At 32.3% G+C, this 18,895-nt stretch overlaps 1 long non-coding RNA gene across 1 annotated transcript; it reads left to right on the forward strand.

Annotated features, from left to right (window-relative positions):
• Window positions 1–17,651: 17,651 nt before the first annotated feature.
• LOC107916552 (uncharacterized) lies at window positions 17,652–18,847 on the forward strand. Its single transcript, XR_001689501.2, has 2 exons — window positions 17,652–18,269; window positions 18,568–18,847. It is a non-coding gene; the product is annotated as an uncharacterized lncRNA (long non-coding RNA).
• The last annotated feature ends 48 nt before the right edge of the window (window positions 18,848–18,895 follow it).

Genomic DNA, 18,895 nt, shown 5'->3' on the forward strand with positions numbered 1-18,895 from the left:
AATAACGATTTTCATATGTAATATGTTAAGCTATTCCTAGCACCCTATGTAATTGTATTTAATTACCCTAGCTCTCCATATTTGTGTTAAGTTATTCCTTCTCTAACATGAAACATTAATCCCTTGTAATCGTTAGTTAGTCTTTGGCTAATTATATATAATTAAAAATTAATTCTATATAATTTTTTTAACATTAGTATAAACCATGTAAAATAAATAATATATCATTTAGTTAAATATTTAGTAAGTCAAATTGTATTAAAAAATTATTTCTCGTCAATAAAATTTCCATATCATTTAAATGAGGTTAGTAAAATAACATATAATTATATTTTTTAAAAATAAAATATATATCCTAAAATTATAATACTATTATTATATCAAAAATTATTAGACTTAAACCATATACAAGCGTGTTTAAAAAGTAATAGAACAAATAGATTTGAGTATGATTATTTGTAATTTATTTATGTAATTACTCAATTTCACATTCCTCTAAAAATGAAAGTGTAATTGGAGTGCTTCAAGTACACTCAATTCAATGGGATTTACTAAGTCTATTATTAACCAAACATGCCCTATATAAGTAATTATTAACAATTACATCGGGCAAATTACCAATAAAAGCTCCTTTTTTATTAAATTTACCGAAATGGGCCAGGTCAGAAATTATTTACCGGAATGGGCCAGTTTTTATAAAACGCGTCCACGTCAGCGTGTTGTCAGGGGAAAAAGCAGGAAAACGCTTCCTCAAGGAATTGCTTTGCCTACGTGGACAGAAAACACTTCCTTGAGGGCGCGCTTTCTGTCCACATAGGCAAAGCGCTTCCTTGAGGAAGCGTTTTTCCTGTGTTTTTATTAGGGTTTTCTGCAATTAGGGTTAGGGTTTTGGGAATTTTGGGTTTTTAAATTTTAAGGTTTTAAGAAAAAAATTAAATAAATTAGGGTTTAGTGTTTGTTAATTAAATTAATTACTAATTTTAAAAATTAGATTATGGTTTAGTGTTTATGGTTTTTAAGGAAAAAATCAAATAAATTAGGGTTTAGGGTTACTTGAGTAAATTAATTATAAATTTTAAAAAAAATTAGATTAGGATTTTAGGGTTTAGGGTTTTAGGGTATTTAAGAAAAAAATCAAATAAATTAGGGTTTGGGGTTTAGGGTAACTTAATTAAATTATTTGTTAATCTAAAAAAGCTTCTACGTGGACGCTCTTTTGCTACAGTAGTCTCTGAAAAAATAAATTTGAGAAGACGTGTCTGCGCAAATAGTGTCAAAAACGCTTCAAGCAGGATGCATTGTCAGCAAAAGTATTGAAAGAAGCTTCCATATGAACGCTCTTTTGCTACAGTAATCTCTGAAAAAATAATTTTGAGAAGACGTGTCTGCGCAAATAATGGTAAAAACACTTCAAGCAGGATGCATTTTCAGCAAAATTAATGGAAGAAGCTCTCACGTGGATGCTCTTTTGCTACAGTGGTCTCTGAAAAAATAATTTTGAGAAGACGTGTCTGCATAAATAGTGTCAAAAACGCTTCAAGCAGGATGCATTTTCAGCAAAAGTACTGAAAGAAGCTCCCACGTGGACGCTCTTTTGCTACAGTGGTTTCTGAAATAACTTGGGCTATAAATGAGCCAAATTTTGTTCTCAGGTAGCATAACTTACAGCAAAAAAAATAGAAAGGCTAAGAAGGATAAAAATTAAAGATGAGTGAACGCATTAGTGCTGTTATTTACTATGATGGTGAGGTTCGTCACACCGAGAACGATGTTGTTTTTTTTCGGAGAATACAATACGACTGGTTTTTAACCAGAACATAGATTTAATAGAACTTCGTAAAAGGATTAGCCGTAAAATATTTGGAACGACGCCAATGAAAGTGTTGTTTATTAGGTATCGATTTTGTGCTTCTATTGATCCAGTAACATATGACTCGTTCGACATCAAAGGTGCTCGTAGCTTAGAGGCAATAGTGCAGACTCATCTTGCTAGTGGAGCACCATATATTGAGTTATATGTACAATTTGCATCGCCAAATGATACATTTGCGGCTACTGTTCGAGAGGAATACACAACCCCTGCCCGACACCGTTAGTGGGTTACATAATACGAAACCGCCGGTTTTTGGTAGCGGTATGGAATACACAACCCCTGCACGACACTCTGTTAGTGGATGGGACATGCACCTAGGTGGGTCGATGTTTGATGTTGGAAATACGTACTGGGGAACGACATCAACTTATAGTGTTTGGCAATCTACATCCAATTGGGGACGTTATGAAACGCCCAGAAGAAGGGATGATGTACTCCCCATGACGTCCATCGGTGAGGGGACCTCATACGTCGCAGATGATGGTGGGTTAGATGATGATTCCGAAGTGGATCCACCTCGAGAGCCCGGCCGTGATGGTACAGAAGTTGGATTATTTTCTGAACCGGAGCCTATTCCAACTGAACCTGACGATGTTGAAGAGGGTTCAGATGCAGAAGAAGATCCACGATTCAGGGCATACTCGCCTCCAGCCCACATGCATAATGTTGATTTATCTACAGATGATACATTAGAGTTTCCAGATCTACCACACAGAACGCGTGATCATACAAGTTCGTTATTGGATTCGAGTGAATTTGAAGTTGGTAAGGAGTTTTCCAATAAGGATAGTTTTCTTGGTGCATTGAAACAACATAGCATCAATAACGGTGTTAACTACCACGTGGTTAAATCTAAATTCGATAAGTTTGAGGGGAAGTGTGCAGTGCAAGATGAAAGTTGTTCATGGAAAATCTACGCCTCGTTGAGGAAAAGGACAAGGTTGTGGGAGATAAAAAAGTATAAAGGTCCACATACATGTGCTGCATGTACAGTATTTAAGGTTTTTGAATAATACTGTTATTATGTAATGTTACATTATTTAACGTACTTCGTTGACAGGTATTTCACAAGATCATCCCAAGATGGATTTAGCTATATTAGCTAGTTTAATACTACCCACAGTGAAGGCAGATCCTAGGACTTCAGTGCCAGTCTTAATTGCCAATATTCGTAACCAAATAGGGTACACGCCCTCTTACCGCAAGGCTTGGATAGGTAAGCAGAAGGCTTTGGAGAAGATGCATAGTGGGTGGGACGCTTCATATAATGAAATATGGCAGTGGTGTCAAGTGCTAGAGAGATACATCCCAGGTTGCATAACAGACCTTCAAACAGAACCTGCATACTACAACGACCGATTGCTCCGTGGATGCGAAGTATTTAAGCGTTTCTTCTAGAGCTTTAATCAATGCCGAGACGCATTTGCATATTTTAAGCCATTGGTACAAATTGACAGTACCTTTATGTACCGTAGATATACCCATCGGCTATTGCTAGCAGTTGCATAGGATGGTAGTGGAAGAATCCTTCCAATTGCGTTTGCAATAACACGGAGGAGTCAGCTGATGACTGGGATTTCTTTCTTTCTAGGTTAAGGATGCATGTTTGCCCCCAACCTGATATATGCGTTATATCGGATCGAGGCACAGGGATACTAGCTGCAATTGAGCGACAGGGAAGCCTATGACATCGCACACACCATCGGTATTGCCTAAGGCACATTGCTTCCAACTACTACAGGCAATATCCATCTATAGGTGAACGACGACAAGTGGCCCAACATGGGTATTTAACTTTATCTCTATTAATATAATTTCGTTTGGAATATTGAATTTATTTTAAATGGAAAAGTGGTATGTAATTTTCGCTATCAACTTATATTGGCAAGGTATGAGATAAGTAAGAACCGTTTTCATGAGATGTTGGCAGTTTTCCATTCGGCTAACGAAGAGGGTCATGACTAGCTATGTAATATACCTTTCGAACAGTGGACACAAGCATACGACGGCGGCTTATGATATGGTCACATGACCTCAAACCTAGCCGAATGTATAAATTCTGTTCTGAAAGGAACACGTCATTTACTGATAACATCAGTTGTGCGAGAGACATATTTTCATTTAGCGGCACTATTTTCGAAACGAGCAGCGAGTTATGCAAGCCAAATGCAGGGAGGCCATGTATGGTGCGTAAAGGTATTGCAAGAAATTAACAAGGCGAAGGCACGGGCGAACACTATGCACACAGTGTGTCACGATCGAGACAACTTATGGTTTCGTGTGACAGAGTTTGACAAACCGCACCAAGGTATTACTGGCGGGCAATATCGTGTACACTTAAGAAATAGGACTTGCGATTGTGGGAGGTTTGACGCACTTCATTATCCATGCGCTCATGTAATTGCAGCTTGTCAAAATCTTCGTCTGGATCCTATGAGCTATGTCGACGACGTGTACAAATTGGAATACATGTACAACGTGTGGAGACACATATTCCCACCGGTCCCAGATGAGCATAAGTGGCCCTCTGTATCGCTTGCTCTGTTTAAGCTGTTACCGGATAGAGAGTTGTGGCGTAAACCAAAGGGTCGACCTTGCTTGACTAGAATACGCAACAATATGGATATCCGAGAAACAACCAATCAACAGAAGTTATGTGGATGGTGTAGGAACCCAGGCCATACAAGTAGATCATGTCCAAATCGCAATAGTTGATAGTTGTTGTAATTGCCAATATGTTATATTATTTATATTTTATTACATGAAATAATATAAAAATATTCAAAATATTGCTTTATTTAAAATAATTTTTATTTTATTAAAAATATAAAAGTAAATTATAATTACTTTATTTAAAACAACCTTTTATATTATCACATGAAATAATATAAAAACATTCAAAATGTTGCCTTATTTAAAATAATTTCCATTTTATTAAAAATATAAAAGTAAATTACAATTATTTTATTTAAAACAACATTTTATCTAATTACATGAAATAATATAAAAAAATTCAAAATGTTGCCTTATTTAAAATAATTTCCATTTTATTAAAAATATAAAAGTAAATTACAATTACTTTATTTAAAACAACCTTTTATCTAATTACATGAAATAATATAAAATATTCAAAATGTTGCCTTATTTAAAATACTTTCCATTTTATTAAAAATATAAAAGTAAATTAGAATTACTTTATTTAAAACAACCTTTTATCTAATTACATGAAATAATATAAAAATATTCAAAATGTTGCCTTATTTAAAATAATTCCCATTTTTTTAAAAATATAAAAGTAAATTATAATTACTTTATTTAAAAAAACCTTTTATCTAATTACATGAAATAATATAAAAATATTCAAAATGTTGCCTTATTTAAAATAATTGCCATTTTTTTAAAAATATAAAAGTAAATTACAATTACTTTATTTAAAACAACCTTTTATCTAATTACATGAAATAATATAAAAAGATTCAAAATGTTTGTACAAATATATTAAAATAAAAATCAATGTCCGTGCCGGTCGGATTCAGTGTCACATAGAGGTCGTCGACGGTTACGCGTTGGATTCCTTCTTTGTCCAGCTTCCGGCTGGGGTTCTGCTTGCTCCGGCGAGGATTCTGGTTTTGGGTGTTGGGAGGATGACCCGCCTTGATAGAATAGTGACTGTGGAGGTGTTTGCATCATTAATGGCGGAGGTGTTTGAAACCCATAAGTGATGGGGATTGGTAAAAAGAAGAGCTCCCCGACGGCCCCTCCTGCGATCCCTCATGCAACGGCTGCCTATAGATCAGCGGTCCACTCGGAGTAATCGAAAATGGAGATGAACCGGGCCATGCATTCCAACCTGCCATAGGACTAGACAAAGGAAACATATAAGGGCTAGGATACATAAAAGGGCTAGGAGGCATCATCTGAAGAGGCTGTGCTGTGGGTGTCGACGGTTGAACTGTTGGGCCCGGTGACTGTGTAGGTCCTGTTGCTAGGCCGGGTGATTGTGTAGGCACTGTTGATGGGCCTGCGTCGTCGTCCCTTCTTCTAGGATTTAAAGGGCCACGTCGTTCCCTTTAGACACGCAATTGTCGCTGCCTCTCCTCTTCTGACAGTAAATATGGCTTGCCATGGATCCTAAACTATGGCATGTATTCCGGCACGCACACCAACTCTGGAACGATGATCGGTTCTCGAGTAGGTATATAATCATACTGATCTTCCCACATTTGGATATAGTGTGACTAGAATCTCAGCCAATCAGTATGCAATTGCCATAAGTCGATTTTGTGATGATCATCCAACACCTCAGGTGCCACAGGAATCGGTTGTCGGAATCCAAATTGCCGTAATACTCTCTCTGATTGGTGCATCTCCACAATAGCAAAGTTGACCAATGGGACCTTCACGTGCCAAGCGTTCGGATTTTGCAAGTATTCATCCGGAATTACTGCCCGAATTGTCGGATCCTCATATGGTGACCATTGAAACTATATAAAAATAATGAAAATATTAGTTAAATAAAAAATACTAAATACTAAATACTAAATACGAACCACTATTTTATTATGTATCTATATATATATTTTTAATACTTACTTGTGCTTCCGACCGTTGCTCTAATAGAAGTCGTATATCTTCAAGACAGGTAGGTAATCGAGCATAACTTGCCGAATGGTTCCACCTAATTAAATAAATTTTTAGCATACGATTATATTTTAAATCTACGTAATAATTGTAAAATCTAATATAAAATTTACCTCGTTATGAGTGGAAATGTATATGGGTGGTCCGCTCGATGACGTAAAAATGGAAAGCGAAACCGTGCCCATGATTGCAGTAGTGATAGGCAACCTCCGATTTTCGCTTTATTCGGTCGCGTAGCCCCACACATCTCCCGGTACAGTGTTGCCAACACGGCAGACCCCTAACTAAATTCACTAGCTGCTCTAAAATCAACGAGTTTCAGCAGCCATCTCAGATGTACAAGGTTTCGTGACAAGTCCAGCATCAGATAACCTCCAATTATCTGAAGAATGTATGCTCGAGCATATCGAATTTTTTCTAGTTCGGTAGAATCATCATCCGGCTCTAGAAATGTGTCTCGTAACCAGCCCATCTCGATTCGACCTCCGTTAATATTATCCGGAATAGCACCCAAAAGCTCGTAGCATACTGCTCCCCAATCAGCAGAATGAATGGACCCAGTGACTGCGTCCCCGTCCACCGGCAATCCTAATTGCAAATGCACGTCTTCCAAAGTGATAGTGCACTCTCTACATGGAATATGAAATGTGTGCGTCTCGGGTCTCCACCTTTCTATCAACGCACTAATAAGTTTCGGGTCCAACTTGCACCCCCGGCCTATCATCGCCACGTGCCAAAAACCCGCTTCCCGTAGGTAATCCTCTATCAACGGTGATGGAGGACCAGTCATGTTACGGATATAGCATGGCAATATCCGATCTACAGACTTTTATAAGAAATAATAAAATAAAAATTATTTAAATTTGCATAAATGACAGAAATCTTAAATAATATTTAAATATTAAATTTAACACTTACCATTTGTATTTGTTCGACGGATATGTGTTTATCATCGAAGCGAATTAATTCTCCGGCCATTGCTAACACGATCAAATTTTTTTATTTTAAAAAATAAAATTAGAAAAAATAAAATTAGAGCTTTTTTGAAAAAATTAACGAGAGTTTTGAGAAGAATTTAAGAGAAATTTGAGAGAATATTGAAAGATTGAAGATTGAAAGGATTTAAGTGTGAAAAAAATGAAAGGGGTAGGGGGTTTTATAGTTTTTTTTTGGACTGTTGGGGGGCTTACCAACGGTCAAAAAAGTAGCCGTTGCTACTGTTCAAACATGGGGAAAACGCTTCCTCAAGGAAGCACTTTGCCTACGTGGACAAAAAGCGCGCCCTCAAGGAAGCGTTTTCTGTCCACGTAGGCAAAGCGCTTCCTTGAGGAAGCGTTTTCCTGCTTTTTCCCCTGACAACGCGCTGACGTGGACGCCTTTTGTAAAAACTGGCCCATTCCGATAAATAATTTCTGACCTGGCCCATTTCGGTAAATTTAAAAAAAAGGGGCTTTTATTAGTAATTTGCCCAATTACATTCAAATTTAATTATTAGATATATTTTCAAACACAATGCTATTTTGTTGGTAGAAAAAACTCGAGATTCAAGGAATTCTCATGATGCGACGTAAGAAAAGAAAACTCTAAAAAATCAGAGAAAAGTACCAGATATGATTTGGGGTTTCTGGAATATGGAGTTGTGGAAAAAATAATTTAACACTTTAGTTTTAGGGCAAAAGTTAAAGTAGGTGGTGAAATTTCCTTAATTCAACATGGGAACAAATGAGGTAAAGAAGAAGTGGTATAAAGATCATAGCATCTTTGTTTCTCTATAATGCAAGGGTTGTTGCTTACATAATTCCACTAGTAAAAGCCTTCATTTGTCACTTTAACCATGCTTTCCCTCCCTTATCCAATCTCAACGAACCCGATTTGTCAAATAGGGCCACCTTGCCAACATAATGTTGCACACCAATCCCCCCCCCCCTTGTAGGTAGGGGCTAACAATCCACTCCCATGGCGTAAAATAAGACATTTGAAAACAACTTCGCCAATGATTTTATGTAGAGGGGAAAGAAATCAAACGGTACTTTGATTAAATTATTGAAGTGATCATTTATTAATGAAATAAGTTAAGCATGGAATATATTTTTACATGTCTGTTGTTAACGGTGTGGCTCTACTTACCCCATTAGGAAAGCTTAAAATCAACCCCTTAAATAGAGTAAAAGTTAAAGATGAAAGACAAACCTCTTTTTCATATTCACATACTCCTACGCATCTTTTATATTTTTGCTCCCTCAATTCATGACCATGAGTGTGATTATTCACACTTGTTCTTTTTTTAAATATGTTATATTTCTACTCTAAATAAATTGAGATTAAAGTAGCATTGCCATTATAATACAAGTTTGAATTTTTCACTATATATAATTGTCAAAATATGGATATAATCTCATCATAAGTAATTGTTACGTGTATAATTTATTTAGTTATATTTTGATTTTTTTTTATTTTTTATTAGTTTAATTCTATTTAATAATTGTTAAACGTATATAACATTTATACTTATAAACTCTTTATTTTTAATATTAAGTTTGATAATTTTCAATGAGTTATGTATGATTTAAATCGTTATATTGATGAATAATTTTAAAAATCCCTAAAAAGAATTTTAAAAAAGAAAAACTGATGAATTTAGTAATTAACTGTGAATGTAATTCTTTTTATCTTCTTTTTCTAAAAGTAATTAAAACCAAAAGTCTAGTACTCGTATATCTACGGCCCACTTAGCAAAGTGGGACCCTAAATCCATCCTGTCACAGTTCCCTAGAAGCGTAGAATAGGGGAAATTTTACAATTTTAAAGTAAATAAATGATTTAAAATCTAGTTAAAAATAATATTTGATGTAGGGGACCGTCTCTCAATATCCTGCCACGTGGCAAGCAATAACCGTTGACTCCATACATGGTGCAAATGTGGGCCCACATGGTGCTTTTGAGATCAATAACTGCACAAGCATCCACGTGGGTTTGTTCTTCTTCCACTTGGGCCCACCTGGAAAATATATTTAAAAAATCAGACGCCATCTTTGCCGTTTGATGTGAAGACTTTGGGAAGGTTGGAAGACACAAGTGAAATTGGATATCTTAGATTTTGTTGGTCTTATCTCTTATGGAAAATGCTTTTATTTTTAGTTTTGAATTACATTCTCAGACCTATAAATGTTTCTCAATTCAAAATAATCACATATTTTTTTCGTTGCAAAAATTGAATCATATATCTTATTTCACTTTTATGCATTAAAGAAATTACTGGTTTATCCCTATAAATATAATATATTATAATTACATATATATATGAGGAATCATAAAATATAACTATACTAGGACTACAACCGGATAAATCAGATAAAACCTATTTATATCAACTACGCCAAGGATGAAGCTAAAAAAAAATTCTGGGACGGAATTAAATTGTATATTTTTTATTATAGTAAAAATGTAATTTCACAATTTTAATAATATTATCTTTATAATTTTTAAAAGATTAAATCAAACTTTTATCTTTTTTGAGAGAGTTAAAGTAAAATTTTACCATTACTAATTTAAAATTTTATCAATTATAAAAGGGCCTAAATTGAAAAAAATTCACTTTAGGGGTGGCAAGACCCTACCATCCCCCTGAACTATGGATTATGAGATTGAAACCCATACATGATGGTTGTGCATACTTTAAATTGTTAGAATTTGGTCAAAAATTGAAAAGTTAATTGAATTGGGTTATATCATTGTTAAACATTTTGTTAAATTTACATAAAAATTAATAGTTTAACTATTTATATGCAACAAATTATTAAAAATCATTAATCTAACACTTGATATGTAGCAAATTAACTATTAAAGCTGATGTATTTATCCACATTAATTGAATTGACTTATTAGGTTTGGTAAAATATAACGACCACATTTTGAGAAATTAACATATAAGGGTGAACTTTTCAATTTTCAGAAAATGAAATTATCTTAAATTTTATATATAGACACTAAAATAAAAAATTTAAAATATAAATATCACCTTGAGACACTAATTAACATATTTTTCATAAAAATATTCTAGCCATCTAAATTGGGTTGCCTGAAAAGATGTCTCTAATGTATTCCATTTTGTTGGAAGATTAGGGTTGAGTGATTCCTTTGAATTGAAATGCTAATTTGGAGATGATCTCCCTCAATAATTTCCTCATATACGGAAGTGAAATCCTCAATCCTGAGCCTTGTAAAGTACTAGAGAAACATGAATACATATATGAATTAAAAATAAAACACTACTTAATAAAATTAAAATATCAAACATCATGATGATTTCAGCTCATATCTTTTCATGTATAAAAATAATTATATATAAAATTATTTTAAAAAACACCTCATAATGTATGTTATTTTGAAAAAATAATAATAACACAATGTTATTATGTTTTAGTTTCCCGCAATATTCATTCTTCCTACATGCTTTTCGGATATATGCCAAATGAACTAAAATGGCGTATTCTCAGTAGCTCACAACATCCCAAAGCTATGAATATATATAATATAGGTAACGTATTTAGTCGATAATAAGTAGAGAATTTGTTTTTGAGTTTTATATCCTTCTTGGATAATTTTAAAAGTGTGCCCATCAGTTTGGTTTATTTAAGATTCATTTTCAAAATAATTTTCACAATCATCAATTTAAAATTTTTATTTTAAGGTATCTATCGGAGCAAGCCCAGTAATTAATCTTCAGCATCTGTAGACCCATTAAGAGGGTAAATTTTGGTTAATAATTTTAAGGCTGCTCCATACCCAAGATGAGGATTAAATCCTCAACCACTGGTTAAACTAAGATAAACCCTTATTATCTCACATTACTTCCGCGGTAAATTTTTTTTTTTAATATTGAGTATAGTTAGAAGATATAATATATACATTTATAGTGAAAATTTTAAACTCTCAAGGTAAAATAATTTTACACTATCACGTTTTACTTAAAAGTATCTGGGAATTAATTGTGTGCAATTAAATTCTCGTGAAACTATTTAAATTGCTTGGTTTAATGTCAACAATGTTGACTTATTTTGCAAAACTATCATTTTTATCATTATGTTAACCATGCATTTTACCATTGTTGAATAAGTGAATAGGGTACATGAATGTTTTTTTACTATCATCTTCTTAGTGTTAATGATATATTATAGTACTAAAAAGATTATCTATCCCATCAATTTCTATAAAAAAAATAATTCCAGGAAAAATCCCCTGATTGAAAGGTTGAAAAAAGGATCAGGAAGAGAGAAACTTTCAAGAGTTATAGGAAAAATAGAGGCTTTGCTTTTTAGGGACAAAATATTATTTATCCAACAATGACCACTATAGCAACCGATCAAAGTTTTAATTTGATGTGATTAACCAGAATAAAAGTTTCAAGTTGATGTTGATTATTATGACTTAAAAGATGACTGATGGATAGTGAAATTTATAAAATATTGTGATAATAATAGAAAAGGATGTCCCATAGAAAATCAAAGTTAACAATATATGAGAGAGAGAGGGGCACCCTTTTAAACACTATTAGAAAGTAAATTTTCAATAGGATAAGCATATTATAGTGGATTACAATCCTAAGGATATTATTTTGTAATTATGATTAGATGCCATAAAATGAATTTATTTTTATAAATCATTTTTTAAATAATTTGAGTTGGATATTTTTGTAATTTGATTTGATAAAAAAGAATTATTAAAATATTAAATAAAAAAATTTAAATCCAAAAGAATATGATAATGAGGTCTTTGTTTAATAGCAAGATCGAGTCATTGAAAATTTTGAGATCTTAAATTTAAGTTTCACATGTGTGGATTTTCAATCTAAAATTTACTATAATTTTGAATATAATTATTTGATCTAAGAAAAAATCGTTTGATGCATTAATAAAAGTTAAGTACTGAATATAATTATTTTGCTTGACAATAGTAAATATTGATTTTTTTAAAAATCATTATTTCATAATTTTAATCTTATTAATATAATATACTCTCAAAAGAATCTTAGTAATATGGCATTATTTATTTTATTTTGAATAGTTTTGAATAAAATTAGAATATTTTAAATTTTAATAAAATGAAGAAATAATTTATTTCAAAAATAAGATTTTGAAAAATAAAATCAAATTAATATTGTTCACATTATCAAACACAATTTAAAAAATTAAATGTTGAAAGTTTCCACTTTCAATGATTTGATACACCCTAAATCTAGAACTATTCCATAATGATTAATTATAATTATAATTATAATTATAATTATTTAGATGTGTATTATTTATATTTAAAACCCTAAAAATATTAATTTTTCATAAATCTAAAAATTTTCAATTAGTATTTACAAATAATCCAAACTAGAAAATGTAAGCAAATGTTGAAAGGTGGTGATAAAAAAATGTAGATTCCTAATTTTATGATATTTAAATCAATAGTCGACAAAATTTAACTTAATTGGTAGAGTTCTTTCATTCCAAAAATTAATTGGCAAACAAAATAATAATCCTGCCAAATTGTATAGTCGATTTCTTGCTCAAATTATTGTCGGAAATAGATGCATGCATGTTAGGAAAATTTAATGGATGCATGGAAATGGTGAAAATGATTGCCTTGAAAAATACAATTGTAGCTAAGATAGATCCATGTATATATATATAATCTACAAAGTACAATAATAGAATCCATTCTTTGTCTACAAAATTTATTCTCTAGTTAGACAATTTCAATAAGGAATTACAAATTAAATTTTTTTCATCAAATATATTCTTATAAATAATTGACCCCAACTTAGTTGAGGATAAAGAAAATGTCCATGATTTTTTAAGTTTTGATTGTTATAGTTAAAAATTAAGCAATTAGCAACAGCAGCAATTGTCTGTCTGTCTGAGGAGGTGTAAAGCTTTTTAGTTTTAGACCATTTATAGTCATTAAATCTAAATTGTGAATGTTAAATTTTAAGAAACTTAAATGTGTTTAATTTTTTTGTCGATTGAGTCTTAGCTCGATTGGTATGGGTATTGTTGGTAATGTAAGAGGACGTGAATTTAAGTGCATTGAAGCACGATATTCTTTTATTTTTGGATTGGAGAGGGGCTATAGATAGTTTTAAATATTATGTTAAAAAAAGTAGATATTATCAAAACCTATAATGAAATTATTCAAGAGAAAAAAAGAAAAAGTATGTTGCTCCGCCAACTCGAATTTATATTATTCATATATAGCCATAAGATGATATTCTGAATGGTGCAGCTTAGGGAAAAGAAGGGACTTGGCAATTGATTAAATGGTATAATGCCTTTTGCAGCCCTTTTAAATGTTAAAATTTAAATAAGTCATTTTAATACACTTTAAAGAAAATAAAATTTCTAACTTTATCCTTATTTTTGAATAAAAATTTTAATTGATTCAAAAATTCCAATAGATGAAATTTTAAATTCAAAGAGTTTTATATAAATTGTAAAAGAATATAAAAGTAATTAATTGTTAATGAATACTTATGTGTATATATTCCGAAGAGAAGACCCTGTAAATGGGCATCATGCAGACAAGCAATTAGCCTAGCTGCCTAGTAATTAAGAGCCATTCCTGCCTAATTCCAGTAAGACAAAATAAATAAAAGATGTAACAGAGTTGGCCCAAAATTCACGTGAAACCATGTATGGGCATGTTGGGAGGCTGTGGAGGCGCCTATTTTGATGTCATTACACACGTGGCTATTCATGGAGACGTCATCAGACAATAACACGTTTGGGTTTGGCCCCCATAGATTGTAAGACTTTGAACTGCCCCCCAGTAAAACCCCACCCACACGTGAGGGATATCTGCCTTGGTTTCCCTCTCCATCGTGTTAAGTTGATTGATGTGTTTCACCCAAAACCCCCTTCACCATTTCATCTCCTCCCTGTTTGCTGATACGTGTTTCATAATCATTATATTCTTATATATACTTATGTTCCAATATGCAAAAACAGATAACATTTGATTCATATAATTGAAGGTGTGATGATGAAAGATGACAGAAGCACCCAATTCTTTTGGAAAAACTATATATATGGTTTGGTTGTTGAATAAGATGGGATATTTTAGACCAAGTTGTAGCGAAGACTTTGAAATATTATTAATTGAATCCAATCCTGGAGAGACAATGATGCAGTTTCTCAGTAGTGACAACAGTTTTATCCTTTTTTTTCTTTTTCTTTTTTTCTTTTTCTTGTGAAGTTTATGTCTGGCATTGATAACACTAAGATAGTCACAATGACTATATGATAAATATATATATATTAAAAACTATAAAACATGCCTTTAAAAAATATTGATATGATGTTGATTGGCGTGGTTGAATGAGAGAAAAGATAGGAAATGAAACAGACATTTGGACAACCTGGATAAATAAACTAAAGCTATCAGAGCTCTAAGCCACATTATTCATGCAAAAGCCGTAAAATGCTCTTTACGGTCTCTCCAATCTGAATGGACCATTTGTTTGTATTGTGGACTCACATTATTCATTCAAAAAACAACTTGAAAACTCTAGTTTTTGCTTCATTGATTGCTGATTGAAACTTTGTTTATTAAGCAGATAATATACCTTTCCTTTTCAGAACTTTAAAAAAATATATTTGCAGATATCAATGGTGGATCAGTTAACATTCAACCAAGTTCAACACTAGGAACAGATAATGTTGTTTTTCTTTTTTTTCTTTTTTCTTTTTGCAGTTTTCAAGGCGAATGTTTGAGAATTAAACAACCATTAAAAAGAAAAACATATTTTCAAGTTTGATTCTGAGGCAGGTTTTAACGTGCCCAACCTTTTCCCAGCTGCTTAAATTCTTGGTTTATATAAACCAGACACACTGTTCGAATCTGTATACATTTGAGCTCCAATAAACAAACACTGGTTATAATAATAATAATCATCATTAGTCAACTAAACCACAGTTGAGCTTGTTATATTATATATTCTTTTATCTGCTACTACTCCCAACTAACTACTCTTGTTTACTCAAACAAGATGATTTTGACTCTAGTTGCAACCTTGCATCATCATGCATTGACTAACTTTGTTAAAATAAAAAAAGTTATTTAGCATTTTAAAACAAGAATAATGGAGAAAAGAGTGGTTGAGAAAACGTTGCAGATTTTCAAACCTGTTATTTTCAATGGTGATGTGTGTCTGCTACATATGCCAAACAGTAACAGATACATCAAAAATAATAATTCATGGCGTCATGCGTGCCCTGTTGATGCTGGCTTCTCGGCCCGTTCCAACGCATCAGTTCGGTTTACTGGACTTACGGCTAAAGGTAGCTGTAGTCCGGCTTGGATCTCTTTATTTTGGTTTTGTTGTTTCTACTCTTTATGTGTACTTTATTTCTGTTTATATCTTTTATGCTTTGGGATTTGGCTCCTTTTGTTTCTGTTATGTTACTTTAGGTATGAAATGAATTTTCGTTTGAAAAAAAAAAATCATGGCTAGTTATTATTTTGACAGCACTACGTGCTTGAGTTATATGATTGCCTCTTCTATTCATTTTGGGTTCCTTTTCAAAGTCCTAAAATTTGGGTTATTCTAGTTGGGTCATAGCACCTTGGTTTGGTTTGAGCCCATTTTAATGCTTTGGCCATGTTGGTCTCGGTTTAGAGGCTATTGGTCTCGGTCATAGCACGTAGTGCTGTCAAAATAATAACAGTAAGAACTGTCAAAATAATATGCAGAAATTAGCCTCATGTTGTGCTAATGAACATGCAAATAGTATTAATTCTGTTCATATATGGCCACTGGCCAGTACATATTGTTACATGAAGAGATGATCCTAATTTATGTGCGTCGAAACTATTTTTTTTGAAAAACAGGAATTGACTTTTTAAAAACAAAACATGGAGTCACCACCAATTTTTTTTCGTTTAGGTGTGATCAGATCACCTAGAAATTTGATTATTTTAATAAAACATTCTGGTTTTAATAAACCTAATACAACACATTCAAATACAAAAATGCAAAACAAAATGAAAGTTAAAGAAAAATATGTATATATGTATAAGACAAATTTAAAAGGATGAACACATATTATGTATTGTATGAATCTGAAACTATTTGTAAAAAATAAACTAGAGATATATATGTAATCATTAAAACATGTGTTATGGAATGAATATTTTTAAGTTGGGTAATATACAAAGTGTTAAAGAGTGTTAGTTTTAAGATTGACAATTTGTAATCAATAAAGGAGAATTTAATTTATGTATAAAATATGTAAAGATAGTAAAAATATATAATAAAATATAATTTGAAGAACATATTAGATTTACAAATCGTATATATATATATAAATAAATTTAGAATAAAGTAAAAGGGAAATGCGTACATAATCAAATTAATTTTGTCATATACATACAAATACATATATAAAAGTGTTTGAATGAGATACTATATAATATGTATTAAAATAATACAATATGAAGAATTTCAAAACAATAATTTTAAAAGCATAAAAACAAATTTTAATACGACCATTTAGTCATTAAAATAATATATGTACAGATATACACAAAGATATTTAGATGAGACATTATACAAAAATATTAAAATAACAAATTTTAAAATAATTATACACATGAAAACAAAGCGAAATAATTAAAATAAATAATATACCTAGATTAATTTTAAAATACAAGTATTTCCAAGTAGAAAGCTCAACTAAATTAATATATGTAGACAAATGTATAAAAATATATAAACGAAATGCTATGTAAAACGTCAAAATATATAATATGATGTAAAAGGATTTTAAAATGGTGATTTTATAAAAAAGTGGAATTATTAAAGTATCTCAACACCTATATAATATTATGAACTTTAAAATAATGAATATTTTAAATGAAAAGTTCTATTAAAGTAATACATATGTATAAATGTGTAAAATATTTAAATGGAATATTATGCCAAATGCTTGAATAACATAACGTAAAGATATTAAAACAATACATATTTTTATAAAATAAATAAAATAATCTCGACACATAAAAGGCTTAATCGAATTCTTTTAAAAATAAGCATTATGTAGATTATGGACTTAATTAAAATAGACTTAAAGTAAAAGGGATAATCTGTAAATAAAATAAATTATTGGGGAGATGATAGGGACCAACGTGCGACGCGTGTGAATTCATAGGGATCAGATCTGGAAATTTTCCAGGTCCTAAAACGCTGCGTTAAGGCACGAACCCATTTGCAACGCTACATAAATCTCAAGAAAAAAATAAAAGAAATGCAAAATACACAAAGGGCTCAATCAGATACCAGCGCGAAGGCGAGGGATCAAACGCGCAATTACCCCTCAGAGACCTAAACACGAGGATCCCCTGAGTATCGGGTCGGGTTGCACGTGTAAGCCTTATACGACACCGTTTTGGAGCCACTAGAACAGGCCCTAAACGGTGCCGTTTTATGCTCTGGGTTAAGAAACCCTAAAACCTTTCATTTGGCCATTTAAAACATGTCAAAAACAACCCCCCCATTTTCCATACATTCGGCCGAAACAAAGAATGCAGTCCCAGCCTCTCGTTTCGTCTCCCTCAGCCGATTCAAATGGTTCTCCTTCAAAAACGATAGCCCGCTGCTAGGAACGGTGATCGGCGTTCGTAAGCCTCGATATATTATTTTGTCGGCCTTGGATTTTCCCTTTTAAACTCCGATTTCAGCGAAGCAAAAGGGGATCAACGGCCTAATCGTAAGGTATGACTTCTTTTCTTTTTCTTATATTTTTGTTATGCTATAGTACATACAAAATATGAAAAGGGAATATATTCAGAGAAAGAAAAGCAAGAACATTCGCAAATCACCTTTTGATATTCGACTTTCCTTTTTTGTATTTCAATGTTCGTGTTTTTTTTTCGTAAAACACATTACATTTTCTCTTTGGCTATATATAGCCGAATACATGATATTATCCTCTCTTTTTTTGCTTCTATTTTCTGCCTTTTTTTTTGCGTGTTATTGTTTCCATTCTCTCCTTTTCTTGATATGTTTGCAGGTTAGGGGTCAACGGCGGTGACAGAGGGTTGGTGGAGGCAGACAGTATGGGCGATGGGACAAGTACAGCTAGGGTTTTTCCTTTCTCTTTTTTGATTATCGGTTTGGGCTTTGGGTTTGCTTGTAATTGGATTTAGGGGTTGTAAACGGGTTTTGGGCTAGGCAAATTGGGTGTATTGGGCTTCTGAGGCCCGGGCATAATCGGGATTGTACAATGTGTTAATTGATTCTTAAATGTTCATATAACCAATTAATATACTGATGAGTGATTTCGGTGTCAAGTCATACTTCTTCCAGACAATTTTCAAAAAAGGCAAATAGAAAATACC

The sequence above is a fragment of the Gossypium hirsutum genome, chromosome A01 (assembly GCF_007990345.1).
Source record: "Gossypium hirsutum isolate 1008001.06 chromosome A01, Gossypium_hirsutum_v2.1, whole genome shotgun sequence".
In the NCBI taxonomy this organism is placed as follows: Eukaryota; Viridiplantae; Streptophyta; class Magnoliopsida; order Malvales; family Malvaceae; genus Gossypium; species Gossypium hirsutum.